Below are 20,841 nucleotides of genomic sequence, written 5' to 3'. Positions count from 1 at the left end.
AAGCAATTTTTATGGCAATTTCCTGCGCGCAACAGCAACATAATGGAAGATACTGATTAATATTATTGAGAAGCTGATAATGGCTATTCAGTTTAATTCTATAATATATGAAAAGAAAGCAAAAGGTCACAAATTTCCTCTTTCTCTTTATCCTCCTTGCAACAAGAGATAGAAGCAGAACATCTTCTTAATTTATTCTTCTCATGTGCTTTAATTTCAATTTTTTTACGGATAGAATTTGACCGATGCGAAAATCATGTGTGAACAACAAGGCAACGAAAATTGCCAATTGCTGCGATTGACGAAAATTTCCTATCGCAGCAACTTCTTGTGTGTGAACCTAAGGTTAGTGTGCTTTTGAACTCAGCTAAGGGAATTTTAAGTCGTGTTGGCAGCTGTGTTTCAGTGATAGAAATGTGTGAAAAGGTTAGAGTTATACCATTGTTTGGTTTATTTTTTTTTCGCAGTTAAGTAAAGCTAATATACCGTTTTTTTTAATAATAATCTAGGACCTTGCTTTAATATTATGTGTCAGCTAAGAAACCTCGTCCACTTTAGGGACCGATTTGTTTATGGAAATTTGTTGTATTTTTTATTTTGTTATCTTTTTTTCGTTTTAATAAATTTCTTTCTCTCTAAAAAAAAGGAAAAAAGCAAAAAAAGGCTAAAAAATGACAAAAATATTTTGCACATTGAGTAATAAACACATGCCTGATAGACAATTCAACAATGTTCATACTAAAGTCATCTGAAGTCAAATTTCAATAAAGAAACACATAGACAAACACAAAAAAAATCTGGGTATTTACAAACAAACGATTTATGTTTTAAAATGTATGCTATTGTTGAATTATCTGTTTCTTATGGTTTTCTTTTTACTTACTCAGTTCTGCTTCTGAACGAGTCACATACTCCTTTGTCTACAGGGAACGGTTTTCATAGCAACTTTTTTCTTCTCTTTTCCCTTCTATCTATTTTACATGACATTTTCCACGGCTGGAGATTGCAATTAGGCTTATGGTTTCATCCCAGGTGGGAAGTATAATCTCTAGTATCCTTTCATAGAATGAAGACGCTGATGTATTTTAATGACACACCTGTAAAGTATTGTATGATAACTGGAAAAATATGGACTTCGAGATAATAATAAGAGTATCATTCAATTTAGAATATAACGAATAAATGAAATTTTTTGTGAAAGAGAGTGACAGGGTAAGAAGGTGAGAGAACGAGAGAGAGAGAAAGGGAAACAGACATAAAGAGAGACAAATAGACAGACAGAGAGGAGGGGGCAGAAAGAATGTTAATGTTCGCACTTCCCAGCATGAGGTGGAACTTAGAGCATAAAAATTACTGGACGATCACGCTTTGAAGAAGTGGAAAATGGCTAGAGTTACAAATTGGTTGGATTAGCAAGGTCTAACACGTCTATCTTATTAATGAAGTTGGAAGCTAGGGGAGGGGTGCTTGAGCCTAGGGCCCTCCGTTTTACAGTCTAGTCAGATTCCCTAACAAATTTCTGAGTAGCCACTGGTCAAAAGCGGTGCTTTCTATAATTTGGAGGTGGTAGGTGAGTATGAGGATAATATAAGGTCCCAAGACCCTGTGTATGCCAAAATCATTGCGCAATCAGACATTAACAAGGTGGAATCAGTACATTTTTCTACTGCAATGTTTCTGCGAAACCTCTGCTTTAAATGGTCTGTTTACATAGCATGATTATATAGCAATTTTAATCCGATGTAGTATAGAGCTGTGGGGGGTTTCCAGCAGCAAAAACAGGGTTAAAAGGGCTGATGTTTACCTTTGATATATTTTGGCACCTTACAGGGGCAATATAACTCAGAATTTTGACCGAAAAGATATCTTCCAAATTTCTACGGCCATCCGTTCAATTTGGTGAGGCCTGAGAAAATAAAGGTTAATTATACGTCGAACACATAACTATATTTGCTCAGTCAACACTACCACCTTGATTATAACGGACCTGTTTGGTCCCTGTTTTTTATAACAAATTCCCAAGGAAAACTTTTAAATGATAACCCAAGCTTAATTATTATTATTTTTTTTTTTGTTTAATGCCAATCGGCAAAATAGACAAAATCATAATGGGGGTGTGAGTAAAAAGAAAACCAGAAAATGCAAGTTGTTGCATGGCCTGATATAACAAACAAATTTCATGGTCAACCCAGTAGTATTGATGAAGTAACAAGCGATGTATCACCAATGTAATATTTATTTTACATTTAAAATTTCAATGATTTCTCATTTGTTAAACTTTTTTGACCAAATTTCCTTGAAGCACTATTTTCGTTTTTATTGAACCGCAAACACACTTTAGCCCAGAGGGTATGAGAAGGACAGTTGCCCCATTCTCATTTGTGGTAATATTTTCGTTTTAAATTTTACTTCATTATTAATTTTATTTCCGTTATTTTTGGGATTCATTAATTAATCTATAGTAATTTCTATACGTTTAACATTGACCTACGATATGATTTCGTCTCTTTCTAGGTATTTTGGAAACTTTGTTTTTAAAAAAAATATTTTTGAAAATCTGTTGTATCAGATAACAAATAGAAACAAACACTTAGATATTGAAGCTTTCTGTTTAAAAAAAAAAAATGTTTAGCAGCTACAACTTAGAATGAGAAAATAAAAAAAAACAAGTTTTTTGAAATGAAAGTAAGGAGCGACATTAAAAGTTAAAACGAACAGAAATTACTCCGTAGATGAAAGGGGCTTTTCCTCCTCGACACCCCACTCCTTACGCTAAAGTTTTTTATTGTTTTAAAAAGTAGAGTTGCGAGAAAGAATCAAACTTTAGCGCAAGGAGCGGGGTGTCGAGGAGGAGAAGCCCCTTTCATATACGGAGTAATTTCTGTTCATTTTAAGTTTTAATGTCGCTCCTTACTTTCATTTCAAAAAACTTGTTGTTTTTTTTATTTAATTTCTGAAAGTTTTTGAATTAATGCATGTCTGATTTTGGCTCTCCGTACATAAATTATTAAAATGAAATTTGCATATTAATTCTTTTTTTGGCTGAATGGCTTTCTCTTAGTTTTGATCAGACGATTTTGAGAAATAAGGGGTGGGGAAGGAGGCCTAGTTGTCCTCCAATTTTTCGGTTCCTTAAAAAGGCAACTAGATCTTTTAATTTTTAACGAACGTTTTTATTAGTAAACAAAATACGTAACTTAAGAATTAACTTACGTAACAAACTTTTATATTCTTGTATTTTTGATTATATATATGAGAGGGTTGGTACCCTCGTTAATACCTTGCTCTTCACACTAAATCTTGTTTTGTCCCAATTCTTTAAGAATGACCCCTGAATCAGAAAGGCCGTAGAATAAATAGTTGAAATTACTTAAATCTTTTTTAGCATAAAGAGCGAAGTATTTATCTCCTCCTAAATACCTCGCTCTTTATGCTAAAGTATTTTTAGAACCCCTCATATGCGTAATAATATCTGTTTGTTTTAACTTTTAATGCTTCTCCTTACTTTCAATTGAAAAAACTTTTTCATGTTTATATTTTCATTGTTTTTTTTATAGTAATGCTGGAAAGTCCTGCGCCCTTTTCATTGAATTTCTATTCCCCCATGAAATATTCCTCCAAGGAAAGATCCTCCCATATAGCCCCCTCCCCTGAACCCCACACCCAAACCAAAAAAATGCCCTTGATAACGTCGGTACACTTCCCAGTAACTATTACTGTATGTAAACATTGGTCAAAGTTTGTAACTTGCAGCCCCTCCCTGGACTGTGGGGGGTAAGTCATCCCCAAAGACATAGTTATTATGGTTTTCGACTATGCGGAACAAAATGGCTATCTCAAAATTTTGATCCGTTGACTTTGGGAAAAAAACGAGCGTGGGAGGGGGCCTAGGTGCCCTCCAATTTTTTTGGTCACTTAAAAAGAGAACTAGAACTTTTTATTTCCGTTAGAATGAGCCCTCTTGCAACACTATAGGACCACTTGGTCGATACGATGACCCCTGGAAAAAAAAAACAAAAAACAACAACAAATAAACACGCACCCGTGATTTGTCTTCTGGCAAAAAATACGAAATTCCACATTTTTGTAGATTGGACCTTGAAATTTTTTCTATAGGGTTCTCTGATACTCTGAATGCGATGGTGCGATTTTTCGTTAAGATCCTGTGACTTTTAGGGGGTGTTACCCCCTATTTTCCAAAATAAGGCAAATTTTCTCAGGCTCGTAACTTTTGATGACAAAGAGTAAATTTGATGAAACGTATATATTTAAAATCAGCATAAAAATCCGATTCTTTTGATATTTCTTTTAGCATCGAAATTCCGTTTTTTAGAGTTTCGTTTACTATTGAGCCGGGTCGCTCCTTACTACAGTTCGTTACCACGAACTGTTTGATTCCCATATTCGGTTAAGTTTCACTCTAATTGTTATGGGAATATTCCAACCCGCTTGGAAGTGCTTCAAGGTGGTGTTCTTTCACCGTATCTTTTCAGCATTTGTATCGCAGTGTGTTATACAAAATTATGCCCTTTCTTTTTTGTAATTTGGTAAATGTCTTTGTATTGCATATGCGGATGATATACTTCTAGATCTAGCTGTTCTAGATCTAGCCTCTCAAATTCCGTATCATCTATTTCAAAACATTTCAAAACTGTTGGTCTGTCATTGAATATTGATAAGTGTGAGTAACTAGTCTTTAATGCAAAGTCTATGCCCATTTGAAATCCGCGTTCAAACTTCTCCATCCATTGTGTCTCTGATTTGCGGCGGTCAAGCATTCATATTTATTGGAATCTACTAGCTTTTAGGATCAATATTGTACGGCATATTAAAGAAAAACTAAAAGCGGGTTATGGTAAAATAGTAGCTAATCGTGGTTATTATTATCGAAAAGCGCTTGCATTGCTATACACTAGTTTTTGCGACCATTCAATACTTTTCCTATCTGGTATTTCATCTATCCTGAAAAAAAGACAAGATCTGGCTGAATTGTGTATATTATATTTCCGCTATTGTAAGTTTCTGTTTCATCTACCCCGGTCTTATAGGAAAAAGAAAATAATTCGGTATTTCGGGGCTTCTGACATTATTACTCCTTTGCGGAAGTTAGGCTCAAAATTGGAAAAGGATTATATTTTTTCTCTGGGCCCCTTCACCTCTTAGTTCGTTTATTTTCCCATTAGTTTTCACCTGTTTTCGCTTTATAGTTGTGTTATCTCTTAGCAGTTCTTTCGTTAGTTGAGTTATGGTTGTGGTATATATGTTTTATCGCTCGTATAGTTGCGTTATTTTCAAATTATACTCCATAATAGAGAGGCTCCGAACACCCAGCATTGTATATTAAGCTCTGAATTTGACGTTTTTTCTAACGTGACCAGATTCGTCCTGCGCCCTGCGCCCTTTTCATTGAATTTTTCTTCCTCCATGACATATTTCTCCAAGGAAAGATCCTCCCAAATAGCCCCCTTCACTCAACCCTACCCCCAAAACCAAAAAATGTAAACACTGGTCGAAGTTTGTAACTTGCAGCCCCTCCCCCAGGGACTGTGGGGGAGTAAGTCATCCCCAAAGACATAGTTATTATGGTTTTCGACTACGGTGAACAAAATGGCTATCTCAAAATTTTGATCCGTTGACTTTGGGGAAAAATGAGCGTGGGAGGGAGCCTAGATACCCTCCAATTTTTTGGTCACTTAAAAAGGGCACTAGAACTTTTCATTTCCGTTAGAATGAGCCCTCTTGTGACATTCTAGGACCACTTGGTCGATACGATGACCCCTGGGGAAAAGAAAAAAAAACAAATAAACACGCACCCGTGTTTTTTCTTCTGGCAAAAAATGCAAAATTCCACATTTTTGTAGATAGGAGCTTGAAACTTCTACAGTATTTTCGCAGGCTCGTAACTTTGGATGGGTAAGACTAAACTTGATGAAACTTATATATTTAAAATCAGCATTAAAATGCGATTCTTTTGATGTAGCTATTGACATCAAAATTCAATTTTTTAGAGTTCTGGTTACTATTGAGCCGGATCGCTCCTTACTACAGTTCGTTACCACGAACTGTTTGAAAAAATTACGCTGCTTTAGTGGAAGGTGGCACTATTTTCCCCCACTAAAATGTAAATTACAATTTACCATATAATTTTACAGATATTGATTTGTCGTTTGCTCACAACACAAGCATCGGAAGCATTTACTACACGTATTTTAATTGCTAACTCGAAACCGCCCAACATTAATCCTGGAACCTAGTCAAAAAGTTTGAAAACCATTTTTGCTTTCACTGAAAAATTCAAATTAATGCTCTATCTAATTTATGATAATTTTCAGTATGTCATTTACTATACATATTTTAATTACTTGCTCGAAACCGCCCGACATTAACCTCTTTTGTATGTTTGTGTCGTTGATCATTGAGGGATAAATTATGTCTTAGCACTGGATGCATTTACTGTTCGTATTTTCAATACGTATAGACGTCGCGAATGTATTAAATATATTAACTTCTTTGGTTACACGAAAAATATAGCTCGTTGAATTAACTTCGTAGAACGGGCAGTACAAAGTCATTTTGCACTTTCGTCAAACTCGTTTCCTCTTACTCGCTGAGAAACTGTATCAAACAGTTCGTGGTAACGAACTGTAGTAAGGAGCGACCCGGCTCAATAGTAAACGAAACTGTAACAAAACGGAATTTTGATGCTAAAAGATAAATCAAAAGAATCGAATTTTTATGCTGATTATAAATATATAAGTTCCATCAAATTTAATCTTTGTCATCAAAAGTTACGAGCCTGAGAAAATTTTCCTTATTTTGGAAAATAGGGGGAAACACCCCCAAAAAGTCATAGAATCACACCATCGCATTCAGCGTATAAGAGAACCTTATAGAAAAAATTTCAAGCTCCTATCTTCAAAAATGTGGAATTTCATATTTTTTGCCAGAAGACAGATCACGGGTGCGTGTTTATTTGTTTTTTTGTTTTTTTTGTTTTTTTTTCCCAGGGGTCATCGTATCGACCAAGTGGTCCTAGAATCTCAAAAGAGGGCTCATTCTATCGGAAATGAAAAGTTCTAGTGCCCTTTTTAAGTGACGAAAAAATTGGAGGGCACCTAGGCCCCCTCCCACGCTCATTTTTTTCCACAAGTCAACAGATCCAAATTTTGAGATAGCCATTTTGTTTCGCATAGTCGAAAACCATATTAACTATGTCTTTGGAATGACTCACTCCCCCACAGTCCCTGGGGGAGGGGCTGCAAGTTACAAACTTTGTCCAGTGTTTACATACAGTAATGGTTATTGGGAAGTGTACAGACGTTTTCATGGGTATTTTTTTGGTTTGGGGTGGGGTTGAGGGGAGGGGAGGGGGCTATGTGGGAGGATCTTCTCTTGGAGGATTATGTCATGGGGGAAGAGAAATACAATGAAAAGAGTGCGGGATTTTCTAGTATTACTATAAAAAAACAATGAAAAAATAAACACGAAAAAGTTTTTTAACTGAAAGTAAGGAGTAGCATTAAAACTTAGAACGAACAGAGATTATTACACATATGAGGGGTTCTAAAAATACTTTAGCATAAAGAGCGAGGTATTTAGGAGGAGATAAATACCTTGCTCTTTATGCTAAAGTATTTTTAGTAATTTCAACTATTTATTCCACGGCCTTTCTGATTCAGGGGTCATTCTTAAAGAATTGGGACAAAACTTAAGATTTAGTGTAAAAGACGAGGTACTAACGAGGGGACAAACCCCCTCATATATATAATAAAAATATAAGAGCATAAAAGTTTGTTACGTAAGTTAATTCTTAAGTTACGTATATTTTTTACTAATAAAAACGTTCGTTAAAAATTAAAAGTTCTAGTTGCCTTTTTAAGTAACCGAAAAATTGAAGGGCAACTAGGCCTCCTTCCCCACCCCTTATCTCTAAAAATCGTCCGATCATAACTAAGAGAAAGCCGTTTAGCCAAAAAAAAAAAAAATAATATGCCAATTTCATTTTAACAATTAATGTGCGGAGAGCCAAAATCAAAAATGTATTAATTCAAAAACGTTCAGAAATTAAATAAAATAAAACTAGTTTTTTAAACTGAAACTAAGGAGCGATATTAAAACGCAATCCATTGCTCTTTACGCTAAAGTTTGATTCTTTGCCACAATTCTACTTTTTAAAACAATTAAAAACTTTAGCGTAAAGAGCGAGGGAGTGCAGAGGGGACAACCCATTTCATATACGGAGTAATTTCTGTTCGTCTTAAGTTTTAATACCGCTCCTTACTTTCAGTTTAAAAACTAGTTTTTTTTTTATTTAATATCGTAAGAAACGGGTCAAAACACGTCAGGATTGCCATTAATACATTTGGCCCCTTTACGCAAATAGTAAAAACGAACACCAAATAGCCACAATTCTAGTAACTAGTAAGGCTAACATCAGGACTAGCCGCATTTGGAGAAAATGATTTAAAACGAGTAATTGGATTGTCAAAAAAGTTTAGTAAAAAATTAACCCTGGGAATCACTATTAGGATAATGATTGAAAGTCAAGTTCTTGAATATTGTGTTTTAATATTATGGAAACTACAACAGAGAATTATGGAAAACAGGCAACCAGAACATTATAATAGATGCCTAACCTAATATAGCCATTTACTAACCTAATCTAGCCATTTAAAACACATATTTTAATTAATAGCTCAAAACTGTCAAAAATTAACCCTTTTTATGTTTGTGTGGTTGGTCATTAAGAGATAAATTATATCTTAGTGTGCTTAGATGAAGATTGCCACTAGTCATTTCTTATCGTTGAGTGTTCTAATCGCTCTTTACTTGAATAAGTAAAGAGCGATTTTAACTCTTTACTTAGTTTTCTATGTAATTTCTGTTCATATCTCTCGTTAAATAAAATCACAATATTTAATATTTCGGTTTTAACTCACTAATAAATAAAATCCTATCAAGGAGGCACACTCGTGCCTCTATAAAGAGGCGAACCACGACAATGGTAAGCTATCTTCGGTTCCAGTGGTTGCAAAGGGATGGGGAGGGATGCATTTCGTAGCCCGAGCTCCAACTAAGAAACCTGCTAAATTTCATCCCCCTCCGACTTTTCCTTCATGGGGAAAATCTGGCCGAAAGTTTCGACCCACCAACCCCAGCCCCCCTTTAAAGTTGTCTGATCAGGCTGAAATTCACAAGTTAAGGTCCCCTAGGAACCAGGAGCTTATCCGCGAAATTTCAGCTCGATCCGATAACTCCTTCCCTGTTTTCCAGAAACCACGCATTAGCCACTTAATTAACCCATTTCTCCATAAGAGCCCATGTTAATTTGAAAGTTTTAAAATTTATTTAAAAGTTATATTTAGACACATGCAGGTGGTTAGCTCAGTCGGTAGAGCGTGGGACTTTTAATCCTCGAGTCAAGGGTTCAAGTCCCTTATCGGGCGTTTTTTTTTCACAAAAGAAAAACGTACAGAAATAATATGAAAAAAACTTCGTTTTCTTAAAGAGTTAATAAGGCTGCGTCCCAAAGTCGAACCTTAAAACGTACAGGAATTAGGAGAGGCAGTTGGGGGGCTGCCACCCCCCAAACCCCCTGCTTTTAAAGACTCTTTTGTACAGGTTTTTTGTTGTGGGGGGACTTCATTGTTACTAATTACTAGTTTCGGCGCAATGGTTCTCCTGTCCTCTGTTGTTTAACATTTTTCGAAGTTATTCCATTATTCATTCATTTCAATTTTTTGTTAATTAAAAGAGGGCCTTTCCGAAGTCAAGAGCGGGGGGTTAGGAGGGCGGCAGCCCCCCATAACAAAAAACCTGTACAAAAGAGTCTTTAAAAGCAGGGGGTTTGGGGGGTGGCAGCCCCCCAACTGCCTCTCCTAATTCCTGTACGTTTTAAGGTTCGACTTTGGGACGCAGCCTCTTTAACTCTTTAAGAAAACGAAGTTTTTTTCATATTATTACGCTTAGTGGCATACTCGCACTATTGAAAAGACACGCGCAGTTGAAAAGTATAGTTTAAAATATAGAGTTATACGTAAATTTATCCGTCAGGGAGTGTGGCGGGGTTAAGTGTAGCAATTTGCTTTTAGGAATAAGATAAGTAAGTATAGTACTTACGTGTTATAACAATCATACTAAAGAAGTAAAGTTAGGTTAATCCTAATGAAATATACCAAAATTCGATGAAAATACAATACTTTAATAACATAATTAAGGAAAATACAACAGAGAATTATGGAAAGCAGGCCGCCCAGAGCGCATTATATTAAATACTTAATCTAGCCAACTCTATATATTAAATATTTAACTGAAATACACTTACATATAATAGTTTATCTCACTGCAACTAAGCTAATTATTTCCGAATGGAGACAGAGAAACCGGTTTTACTAAGATCAAGAACAACGGTGTTACTAAAACATGTAATACCCTAATTGTGTTTCTTTTGGGGTAGTTTTCAGAAATTCTGATGACCGTTAACCAATAAAGAACAATGTTTCACTTTCAAGGTCCCTTCAAGGACTCAACATAAAATTTGTGAAGGAAGTAATTAGTATATTTGGAAAGAAAATAAAAAGATGCATCTAGTGGCGTGTTTACCTTCTATCTAGCTAAGTAATGGAAAAAATAAACCTCCAAATTTACTATTGGCTGGAATAATGCACTAACGTAGCTTAGATTATTTGTTATCGTAATGAATGAATGAATGACTGTATTTAAAGCCTTTTTTCAGGCCGTATACATACATACATAATAACAAAGAAACTAAATTATGTAACAATCGACTTTTGAATAACAAGACCCTTCCGGACAAAATTTGCCACTGCTACTATATTTATTTTCGACGTCGACTTCAAAGTTCCAAGAAGGGGCTCACGACTACCCACCCCAAGAAAGCTCCCTCTTAGCTCACTTAGCCCCTGACACCTGAAAAGAAAATGGTCTAGCCCATCAAGATCACCGCAAACTGGGCAAGTATACAGTATTTCCGGGTGACACCTATTTTTCCAAATACTGTGAAGAGGGAGACAGTTTGCTCGCACCTGCATCCAAGACCTCAGGGATTCTTTTAGAATCCCTAATTTAAAATATAGCTCTTCACCATAATTTTCTTTCACCTTATAGCAAGAACTTAACCTTTCCGCCTGGCTAAGGTCATTCCACCATTTCTGAATTTCTTGGTCTTCCAGCCTTGTTTGGATCTCTGACAGAAAGGCTTTTTGATCTGAGATTGGACCCTCTCCTCCATTCCATGCATACGATAGACCTGTGCTGTCCAGTATTTTTTTGACATGGAAGGGCCATGACGATTTTTGTCCCAGGGTAAGTAATTCATCATACGCTGTTCTGATGAGTCTTGAGGAGGGACATTGCAGTATTTTCAGCCAAAACTTAATTAATTGGATCTGTCTATGTTTTCTCATGGAGAAAGGTCCCAAATCTCCCTTGATGAAAAGTGTGTGAGTTGTGGCGTACAGACCTAGCATTCGTTTATAATATTGTAGCTGCAGGGTTTCTAATGAATTTGCCACTTCTAGGCCCCATACTTCCCCTCCATAGTGGAGGATTGGCCTTATTTTTGAGTTGAACATGTTTTTGTGCATCTTTAAGTCACTTATTCCCGTCAAATTACTGTTCCTGAGCAGAGTTGCCATTGCTGCTTTTCCTCGATTTGCCATCTTCGAAATATGATTGCTCCATCTTCCGTTCGATGTTAGATGGAATCCTAAATAAATTGCCTGAGACACAACCTTCACAGCTTCACCATTCAAATTAAAACTTTCTTCATCTTTATTTCCTGTTGATTGTCTACGGCAAAAAATCATCACCTCTGTCTTTTTTGTGTTAATTTCCAGTTTCTTTTCCTCTAAATATTCAGCTGTTAAATCTAACAGAGTTTGTAGCTCCGAATTGGATCTGGCGAACAAGGCAATGTCATCGGCAAATAATAGTAATGATAATACTTTATTTCCAAGGTGTACAACTGGCGCCCACCTTTTTTCAAGGTATTCGGCAAGATCATTTATAAAAATAGCAAAAAGTTTCGGTGATAGGGTACTACCCTGTTTTACACCTTTTACATTAAAAAAAAAACTCTAGATATAACGCTTCCTGCTATCTTTACCACATTTCTGGTCGAACAATACATCGAGAGAAGAACCCTTAAAAAGGGTGACGGAATTCCTGTTCCTAAGACCGTTCTAAACAGAATTATACGGTCAACATTGTCAAATGCTCTACTTAAATCAAGAAAATAATGTAAACCCTTGTTGTTACATTTTATACTATTATACAACATTTAATAATGTTGACCCTTAATACCGATAGATGGATATGCCTAAATACTTTAATATCAAGACACTATACTTTTTAATCAAAAACTGATAAGCTAGGATACCCTCGGGAAATTATCTCCTTGACTGTCCTATTTTATTTTCGGTCACATCCTACCGGTTTCGCCATTAGCCTCACTAATATCTAATAATGTGATCTAGCAACCTTTTTCCAATCTGACAGAATGGATTGTGACAGCCAGCTAATCTCAATACAGACCATCAGATGCGTATCTACCATTACAAAATAAAATTCTGAACTCAAAACGTTGTCAGCGATGTTTTCACTGACTTTTTTTTAAACCAAGTCAATAAACTCGTTCTGGAATTTCTTTTTGTAAATAGCTACGTAAATCCTGACAATTCCTTGATAATTACTTATTAGCTTGATAATTCGTTACTTTCTAACTTGATAATACTGGAAAACTTGAACAGTTGTGATTACCCTATATAATCCGCCCCCTTTCCCATTATATAGTCCCCCTCTCTTCACTCCCACTCGCAGAAGTGATACGAAAATCAAGCACATTTCTCAATAAGTTGCGTAATCTGTTAGATCCCCAGCATTGTTGATGAAGTGGCAGAGCTATGTAAATTAATATCTTAGTACGAGGGGAAATTCACTAGATGGCATTTCATTCAGTCGTTTCAACTATAAGAAAGAGCTGAATATTTAATCATGCTTAAAGGTGATAATAGAAATAGAGCCACTTTTCCGTTAGTTTCTTTCAATAATTCTTTTTTTTTTATTATTATTATTTAGGATAAGAGCTTATCTGTTGGTAACCGAAAATGCATCTTTTGCGTAAATAATCAGTACGATGAATAGCTATGGCGTCAATTCAGGTTTTTGGGGTGAGGGGGGACAAAATGGAATTGTCAAATCTATTAGAGAGGCAAATTTTTCATTTTTTCATTGAAAGCTATTAATAAAAGTTATTTTTTCAGTCAAAATACCATAAGAACAGTTATTTTAAAACTAGAGGGTTGGGGAGGGAAGTAAAAAATATACTAAAAAATTTCTCACCTCTCCCCAATTGACCTTACTGGTGAATGGAGAATTCTAAACTGCCAAAATAGATAGATATAGAACTTGGACAATAAGTTCGATAGAATAGAAGATTCCATGAATATTCCCAAAACTGCCCCTGTAAAGCGTACCTCCGGAAAATTTGTCCCCAAAACACACGCATTTCAAGGGAAAGCTTGCCCAGAAGAACTGAATCTCAAGGTAAAATTTGCACCCAAAATATTTTCCAGAATTGTTTTCCTTTTTTTTTGGTGGGGGCAAGTTTAACGACAGCATCTGGAGTGATGCCTTAGTACAAGTTTTCCTGGTGAAATTTTTATAAATCTTGGGAACAAGATTTCCTGACAATTCTTTTTAGATCAGTTTTCCTTCGGGTATGTTTTCCATGGGCAGTTTTCCCGGGGCACATTTTATTCGGGGACAAATTTTCCAAAGTGGAGTTTTGCGAGGCCGAGTATTTCAGAGAAAGCATTCTTTGGGGACAAGCTTACCGTTGATAAGTTTTCGGGGGGTTAGTTTTCCAGGACAAATTCCCTGGTAGGATTTTCGTGTTACGACAATTATACACGTCCTTGCCTTATAATCAAGATTTTTGTGTTCACAAAGAATATTCATTACCTATTAGATAATGCATAGGAAGGCATATAGAACCAAAGACAAAACAGTGGCTATAACCCAGTTAAGAGCAATTCACCCCACACTCCTTGCATAGAAAGGGCGATCGTAAGAGGCTGGTCTTAAAGTTCTTTAAAAAAAGACTCATTGAAACTCTACGGCCCTTGTGTTTGAGCAGTCTTTCTTAAAGCGTTATCTGACAAAAACTCAAACTTTAGCGTAAAGAGCAAGGGTTAGGGAAGGGGTAGCGTCCTTTATATTCGGAACAATTTCTTTTCGTTTCAAGTTTTAATGTTACTCTTTACTTTCAATTGACAAAACTTCTTTTAATTTAATTTGTGAGCGTCTTTTAAATAACGCCACGAACCCTCACCCCTTTATGTAAAATTCCCCCGAGAATATTACACACGGAAACTCTCGATGGACAATTCTTCACGTGGACCCCCTCCAGCAAAAAATGTCCCAAAAAGCTTCTGTATAGTTCCAAATAACAAATATATGAACAACGGGCAAATTGCATATCTTACAGCATTTTCCCCAGGGATTATGGGGGGTTGTATCACCCCCAGAGGCACAGCTATTGGACCTGTGAACTATGCTGAATGAGGTACCTACCTCAGAATTTTGATCAGATATTAATGGGGAAAAGGGGCTTCGGAGAGGGCTTGTGACCTTCCTATCTTTTGGTCACTTAAAAAGAGCATTACAACTTCTGATTTCTGATCAAAACGAGCCCTCTCCCGATCTTGTAGAATACTGATTTGATACGACTACCCATGAAAAAAATAAACACATATCCATGTTCCTTCTTCTGGGGAAAAAAAAACAAAATTCCACATTTTGTATATTGGAGCTTTAAACTTCTACAATAGAGTTCTCTGATATACTGAATTTTACGGTGATAATTTTATTAAGGTCGTTTGACCTTTTGAGGGTGTTTACCCCCTTTTCCGAAAATCCCCAGACTTTTTCAAGCAAGTAGCATTCAATGGGCAACAGTAAACCTGATGAACTCTATGCATTTTGAATAAAAATCCAATCCTTTTGATTTATCTATTGTTATAAAAAATCTTTTTAAGAGTTTCGTTTACTATTGATCTGAGTCGCTCCTTACTTACAGATCGCTACCAAGAACTTTTTGATAAGCTAAGTCCTCTCTCAGGTAAAAAAAAAAACAACAAAGGAGCGAATTTCAATATGAAAACTGACTGTGAAAAAAGGAACTGAGTCCTGGCCGTGTGTTAAATTAAGTCCTGATTTAGTGGATTTAACAAGCAAATTCTTGAATTAGTGATTTCACGAGTTTTGAGCTATAGGCTAGTGACTCAGTGTAAAAACCGACCAAGCCTTGAGACCGTGAAAAAGAAGAAGAAATAAATAGTTAATTCCCATCGTAAAAGCGATATAACTCCTTACTCAGGACAAAAACAAAGCAGAGTCTAATCTGAGAACTGGCTAAATGTAAAAAGTAGCCGAATTTTAAATCGGTGCCAAAATAAGCAAAGTCCTGACTCAGTGCAGCAACAGGCAAAGTCTAAGCTGTGAAATGACTTAGTGTAGATACAAGCTAAATAGGAACTTAGTATAACATCCAGTTAAGGCAGATTCAGTGCAAAACTGACTTGACGAGTACTTTAGTGCAAAAAACAAGCTATTATCTATGATAAAATTGTGAAATTTTAGACTTCATTCTTAAAACCCACAAACAATGAAATCTGTCTTCAGAAAAGTGGCTTTGCAGGAATTATAAATAATAAAGCAACGCAATGCCGTAGTTCTGCAATCAGTTGTAAAGTATTTAGGTGGCTTAGTCATTGACACATAGAAAAAACAAGAGCTAAGAGCTCATATGGCACTTGTGACGAGGCAAGAAGAGCCAAGAGCCAAGAGATCATATGGTATGAGCTCTAGCAAAATTCTATGAATCAATAGATTGATTTAAAAGGAAAATAAGAGGCTTAATGCCGGTCAGGATTTAAAATAAGAGCTCTGAGTCACGATGCCCTTCTAAATATCAAAATTAATTAAGATCCAATCACCTACTCGTATGTTATAAATACCTAATTTTTTCTAATTTTTCCTCTCCCTTTAGCCAGATGTTCAAATCTTGGAAAACGACTTTATCAAGTCAATTTGTGCAGCTCCCTGACACGCCCACCAATTTCCATCGTCCTAACACGTCCAGAAGCACCAAACTCGCTAAATCAATGAACCCCTCCCCCCAACTCCCCCAAAGAGAGCGAATCCAGTACGGTTCTGTCAATCACGTATCAAGGACGTTTGCTTATTCTATCCACCAAGCTTCATCCCGATTCCTCCATTCCAAGTGTTTTCCAATATTTCCCCCTCCAACTCCCCCAATGTCAAAAGGTTTGGTCGGGATTTGAAATAAGAGCTCTGAGACATGAATTCCTTCTACATATCAAATTTCATTAAGATCCGATCACCTATTCGTAAAAAAAAACAATTTCCACGTTTTCCAAGAATTCCGGTTTCCCCCTCCAACTCCCACCAATATCTCACAGGATCGGGTCGAAATTTAAAATCAGAGCTTTAAAGCCCAAGACCCTTCTAAAAATCAAATTTCATTAAGATCTGGTCACCCTTTCGTAAGTTAAAAATACCTCAATTTTCAAAATTACCCCCCCCCAACTCCACCAAAGAGAGCAGATCCGGTCCGATTATGTCAGTCACGTGTCTTAGAAATGTTCTTATTCTTACCATCCAGTTTCATCCTGATTTCACCGCTTTAAGTATTTTCCAAGATTTCTTGTTCACCTCAACTGCCCCTCCCCCCAATTAAGCTGGATTCGGTTGAGATTTTAAATAAGAGATCTGAGTCACGAGGTCCTTCTAAATATGAAGTTTTATGAAGATCCGATCATTCCTTCATAAGTTAAAAATACGTCATTTTTTCTAATTTTTCAGAATTAACCCCCCCCCCAAATAGAGCAGATCCGTTCCAGTTATGTAAATCAGGTATCTAAAACTTCTGCTTATTTTTCCCACCAAGTTTCATCCCGATCCCTCCAATCTAAGCGTTTTCCATGATTTCAGGTTCCCCCACCCCAAAATTCCCCCCCAATGTCACCAGATCCGGTCAGGACTTAAAATGAGAGCTTTAAGACACGATATCCTTCTAAATATCAAATTTCATTGAGATCCGATCACCCGTTCGTAAGTTTTCTAATTCTTCAGAATTACCCCCCCCCCCAACTACCCCAAAGAGAGCGGATCCGTTCTGGTTATGTCAATCATGTATCTAGGACTTGTGCTTATTTTTCCCACCAAGTTTCATCCCGATCCCTCCACTCTAAGTGTTTACCAAGTTTTAGGTTTCCCCCTCCCAACTCTCCCCCCTCCCCAATGTCACCAGATCTGTTCAGAATTTTGAATAAGAGCTCTGAGACACGATATCCTTCTAAATATCAAATTTCTTTGAGGTTCAATCACAAAAAAGTTCGTAAGTTAAAAATACCTCATTTTTTCTAATTTTTCAGAATTAGCCCCCCCCCCCCGCAACTACCCCAAAGGGAGTGGATCCGTTCAGGTTATGTCAATCATGTATCTAGGAATTGTGCTTATATTCCCACCAAGTTTCATCCCGATCCCTCCACTCTAACTGTTTTCCAAGTTTTATGTTTTCTTCTCCCAACTCCCCCCAATGTCACCAGATCCGGTCGGGATTTAAAATAAGAGCTCTGAGACTCGATATCCTTCTAAATATCAAATTTCATTGAGGTTCGATCACAAAAAAGTTCGTAAGTTAAAAATACTTAATTTTTTCTAATTTTTCAGAATCAACCCTCCCCCCCCCAACTACCTCAAAGAGAGCGGATCCGTTCCGGTTATGTCAATCATGTATTTAGGACTTGTGCTTATTTTCCTTACCAAGTTTCATCCCTCCACTCTAATTGTTTTCCAAGATTTTAGGTTTCCCCCTCCTAACTCCCCCCCCCCAATGTCACCAGATCCGGTCGGGATTTAAAATAAGAGCTCTGAGACACGATATTCTTCTAAATATCAAATTTCATTGAGATCCGATCACCCGGTCTTAAGTTAAAAATACCTCATTTTTCTAATTTTTCAGAATTAACCCACCCCCCAACTACCCCAAAGAGAGCGGATCCGTTCCAGTTATGTCAAGCATGTATCTAGGACTTGTGCTTATTTTTCCCACCAAGTTTCATCCCGATCCCTCCACTCTAGGTATTTTCCAAGTTTTAGGTTTTTCCCTCCCAACCCCCCCCCCCCCCCCCCAAATGTCACCAGATCCGGTCGGGATTTAAAATAACCGCTCTGAGACACGATATCCTTCCAAACACCAATTTCATTAAGATCTGATCAACCGTTCTTAAGTTAAAAATACTTCAATTTTTCTATTTTTTCCTAATTAACGGGCCCCCCACTCACCCCCCCAGATGGTCAAATCGGGAAAATGACTATTTCTAATTTAATCTGGTCCGGTCCCTGATACGCCTGCCAAATTAGCGTACCTGGAAGTGCCTAAAGTAGCAACACCGGGACCGACAGACCGACAGAATTTGCGATTGCTATATGTCACTTGGTTAATACCAAGTGCCATAATAATCATTTTTAAGGTCATTTACAGAAGAAAAACAGTAAGCGGTGGTTCTATTTTATGAGAAAAATAGTGGTGCCTTGGCTTGTTCACGCTGCAATTTTAGAAGCGATAAAATCATGTTAGGTTTTATGTTTAGGGGCAAAGTAATAAAGTATTTTAAAACTAGAAACATAGATTAGGTGTGAGGAAATACAGAATAATATAAATCCAAAGAACATAGTGTGTTTTGAGACTGTCTTCGATGCGTGTAATCTTTTTTTTTTTCTTTTCTTAGATAGAGAGAAAAATTCGTGCTAAGAATTGAGAGATTTGAGGATCGAAACCAACGCTATTTAATCAAAAGAAAAGAAACAATTAGCGTAAGTCTAGCTTTAATTCAAGTTTCGGTATTTTAATTCCGGTAGCCTATAGGACAAAGTAGTGACTTTAATAATTGAGTAAAAGCGTTGATAATTTAGTAAATAGAGTAATCATTTCCAAATTGGGGATCTTGTTATGTCGTTTCAATTATACGTGCAATTGATAACTAGAGCAGTATCATTACCAGGTTTTCTTTTGAAAAATCCAACAAACCCAGGACGTCCATAAAGGATATATATCTGCCAGAGCCATTACGGGTCCTTAGGGGTTAGAACCGATATTTCAGTTACTAGGTCTTATTTACAGGGACAAGTAGCCAGCCTGTGGGCAGGCTGGAAAATAAAGACCATTATCCGGTATTTTTGACGAAATACCTTAAATTAAGTATTTTTGTTTTTTTACCACATTGCCTTTCTACGACGAATAAATAACCGTTCAAATAGGAATAAGTCCATTTATTAAACAGGGAAAACAGATATCCGGACAAAAGTCGGGATATTTCAACCACATATACAGTGATCGTCATAAGCAGATATATGTGGTAACTTTGTGGTAACTATGTGGTAACTTTGTGGTAAATATGTGGTTGTAGACTATTATCCAGTCTTTTCAAAAAAAACTATGGGGTTCTTTTTTTTGGGCGGAGGGCTGCAGAGTTTTTTCACAAATTAGTTGTCTCGGAGCCTACGAGCCTGATAAAACTCAGTTCATTTAGTATCAGTGCAAGAATTAAAATATTTTCAACCAAGAAAATTCCCCAATTCCTTCATTTTCATAATTGGCTTTATGGGGGTTTGAAAAATGTTGAAAAAAGTCGCCATATCTCCAGCCCCCTTCAGAAGGTAAGGGATATACATCTATTCTGATGACCAGCCGAACTTGTTGAAAGGGTTGCCAAAAATGTAAACGGGGTTTCAGATGTCATCTATGGTGCCGGTTACAGATTTGGCTGATCAGTAGTAAAATCGTTTTGGGGTGAGGATATTATGGAGAAAGAAACCAAATGACAAAAGATCTGAAATTCAACATGAGACTCGGAAATCAAACAAATTTAAAATTTAACAATTGTTTCAACAGAAATTAAAATGGCCAACCCAAAAGAAGTCATTAGATCAAAATTTATGTTGACTATATTTCTAAGGATCTTTTGTATCAATGTATATAATCCCAAACTTTGAACCAATCAGCAGTACTTCAAAGTATTGTTCAAACACAACAGGAAATGTAGAGTGTATCAAATCAACTTTTTTTTATTTCTAAAATTAAAATGGAAGTGTCGCCTTCCTTGATATACAAGTAAGGATATTCTAAGCGGACTAAATAGCAGGACAAACTTTTGGACTGAACGCGAGACAAAAAATAAATAAATAACGAAAGAAAGAAAAAAATGTTTTAGATGGGCAGTTGTTTGAACAAGGTAAGGTTTTAGGCTTAAAAATGTAAGAACAGCATAAGCTACGAAGTTTCTCTTCAAATATTTCTACAAGTTTGGAAAAAAATAACCAAACATCGTTGTAAACTAAGGGAGATACTAGAAAGTAGATTTACACACAAAAAATCAATACCCGAAAAGAGATTTAAAACAGAATTTAGATGGCATGAAACTGCCTTGTAATGCCTTTTAAATTACTATAGTAGAGTAGCCATATCCCAGAGGATACTATTAAATCTTTCCAAGCACGAAAATCAATGCAAGAGGAATATACACATTGCAAATGGATTATTTCCAAAATGGATGCTTAATGTTTCAATTAAATGTTAGCGCATTAGGTCATAGTAATTTGATGTTTTGCCCAGTTGCCACATCCTGGTAAGTGTTTCTAAGGACTTTTTGAAAGTTAACAACTCTGAATACTATTCAGAAGCATGAAAGTATTTTAAGAAAACCACATTAATAAATGAGCTAAGCAAATAAG

At 36.4% G+C, this 20,841-nt stretch overlaps 1 protein-coding gene and 1 long non-coding RNA gene across 4 annotated transcripts in view; one reads left to right on the top strand and one right to left on the bottom strand.

Moving 5' to 3' along the window:
• Positions 1 to 20,841, top strand: part of LOC136025112 (uncharacterized) — a 99,553-nt gene that overhangs the window by 29,799 nt on the left and 48,913 nt on the right. The gene's annotated exons all lie outside the window — the stretch shown is intronic.
• The window catches only part of LOC136025111 (5-hydroxytryptamine receptor 1-like), a 74,041-nt gene that overhangs the window by 6,335 nt on the left and 46,865 nt on the right, over positions 1 to 20,841 (bottom strand). For all 3 annotated transcript variants that reach the window (XM_065700846.1, XM_065700844.1, XM_065700845.1), the window contains one exon: positions 884 to 1,097. The gene's annotated coding sequence lies outside the window, so the exon portion shown is untranslated. The remainder of the gene's footprint in view (positions 1 to 883; positions 1,098 to 20,841) is intronic.

Source organism: Artemia franciscana, chromosome 3, assembly GCF_032884065.1.
Source record: "Artemia franciscana chromosome 3, ASM3288406v1, whole genome shotgun sequence".
NCBI classification, from domain to species: domain Eukaryota; kingdom Metazoa; phylum Arthropoda; class Branchiopoda; order Anostraca; family Artemiidae; genus Artemia; species Artemia franciscana.
This window is presented reverse-complemented; position numbering and strand designations above follow the sequence as displayed.